Source organism: Aegilops tauschii, chromosome 5, assembly GCF_002575655.3.
Source record: "Aegilops tauschii subsp. strangulata cultivar AL8/78 chromosome 5, Aet v6.0, whole genome shotgun sequence".
NCBI lineage: Eukaryota > Viridiplantae > Streptophyta > Magnoliopsida > Poales > Poaceae > Aegilops > Aegilops tauschii.
Window position 1 is genome coordinate 28,495,410 of NC_053039.3, and position 2,127 is coordinate 28,497,536.

The 2,127-nt window shown below is 54.4% G+C and overlaps 1 pseudogene; it reads left to right on the forward strand.

Annotated features, from left to right (window-relative positions):
• The first annotated feature begins 806 nt into the window (after positions 1-806).
• On the forward strand, positions 807-1,702 carry LOC109751532 (glutathione S-transferase U18-like; annotated as a pseudogene).
• The last annotated feature ends 425 nt before the right edge of the window (positions 1,703-2,127 follow it).

Sequence of the window (2,127 nt, forward strand, 5' to 3'; positions counted from 1 at the left end):
GCGAGTTGGCCCGTAGTACGAAGCCGCCAAATACGGAGATCTGTCCGGGGAGGAAAACCTCACCCTGGATCACATCACTGTCGATGATCGAAGGGGCCATCAAGCCTTTATGGTGACGGCACAGTGGAACTCTCAATGAAAGCACCAATGTCGGTGTCAAAACCGGCGGATCTCGGGTAGGGGGTCCCGAACTGTGCGTCTAAGGCGGATGGTAACAGGAAGCGGGGGACACAATGTTTACCCAGGTTTGGGCCCTCTTGATGGAGGTAATACCCTACTTCCTGCTTGATTGATCTTGATGATATGAGTATTACAAGAGTTGATCTACCACGAGATCGTAGAGGCTAAACCCTAGAAGCTAGCCTATGGTTATGATTGTTGTTGTCCTATGGACTAAACCCTCCGGTTTATATAGTTACCGGAGGGGGCTAGGGTTACACAGAGTCGGTTACAAGGGAGGAGATCTACATATCCGAATTGCCAAGCTTGCCTTCCACGCAAAGGAGAGTCCCATCCGGACACGGGACGAAGTCTTCAATCTTGTATCTTCACAGTCCAACAGTCCAGCCAAAGTATATAGTCCGGTTGTCCAAGGACCCCCTAATCGAGGACTCCCTCAGTGACCGCCCGAGCCGGCGGTCGTACTCCTCCGTCTCGCGAGGAGGAGCCTTGAAGGTGGCTCGAGGCCCTGGTTCGTCCACTTCCACACCGCGTGCTTCCTCACGCCGTCCGCGCGGACACACCACTCGTGGTCGGGGTCGCGGCTGCCACTGGAGTTGCGGCCAGAGCTCCACATATGGCCCCACATGGCGCTTGGAGGCGGAAGAGGGCTCACCGGCGGTGAGGAATGCGAGGGGGAGAGTGGGGAAACACGGCGGCGGGGGATAGGGTTTCAACCCGTATCTGCCGTGCGAACCCGTAGGATCGGACGACTATACGGGCTCTATTCTGGCCAGAAAATTGGGCCGAGCCCGTATACTCGCTGGAATTATACGGCTTCGCGCGTTATACGGGTTCTACTAGAGATGCTCTTAGCCACGAGTACGTGGAGGAGGACCTGCAGAACAAGGGTGAGTTGCTCCTGAGGTCCAACCCTGTCCACGGCGGCAAGGTGTCGATGTTCATCCACAACGGCAAGCCTGTCTGCGAGTCGTCCGTCATCCTGTGGTACATCGACGACGCCTTCTCCGGCGCCGGGTCCTCCCTCCTCCCCGCCGACGACCCCTACGGCCGAACCGTCGCTCTCTTCTGGGCCGCTTTCGTCGACGATATGGTAGGTGCATACATAATGCTTGCTACCTCACCCCAGATGGCCGCGTTCATGTATATACCGTTTTCAGTGCAGCTGTTGAAGGTGCGGAGCCAGACGTTGAGAGGCGAGACAGGCGAGGAGAAGGAGGAGGGGAGGAAGAAGCCGGCCGTGGCCATGGAAACCTTGGAGTGGGTGCTGAGGGATTCCAAGGCGAGGTTCTTCAGCGGCAGGGACGAACCCGGTTACTTGGACATCGTGATCGGTGGCCTCCTTGCCTCGATGCGTGCATCGGAGGAGATGGGTGGGCTCCAGACCACTCCTGACCGCATGGGCGGAGCTCTTCTGCGCGCTGGACGCGGTGGAGCCGGTCATGCGGAGCGTCGAGAGGCTCGTCGGTATGCCGAGGCGATGTAGCTGCCTCGCACCACCGTGTCCAGCACCACCAACTGAGGCCTACTGATAACCGACAAGTATAGGGGATCGCAACAGTTTTCGAGGGTAGAGTACTGTATTCAACCCAAATTTATTGATTCGACACAAGGGGAGCCAAAGAATATTCTCAAGTATTAGCAGTTGAGTTGTCAATTCAACCACACCTGGATAACTTAATATCTGCAGCAAAGTATTTCGTAGCAAAGTAGTATGGAAGTAACGGTAATGGTGGCAAAAGTAACAGTAGCAGTTTTTTAGTAATTGTAACAGTGGCAACGGAAAAGTAACTAAGCAAAGAGCAATATGTGAAAAGATCGTAGGCATTGGATCAGTGATGGAGAATTATGTCGGATGCGATTCCTCATGCAAAAGTTATAACATAGGGTGACACAGATCTAGCTCCAGTTCATCAATGTAATGTAGGCATGTATTCTGAATATAGT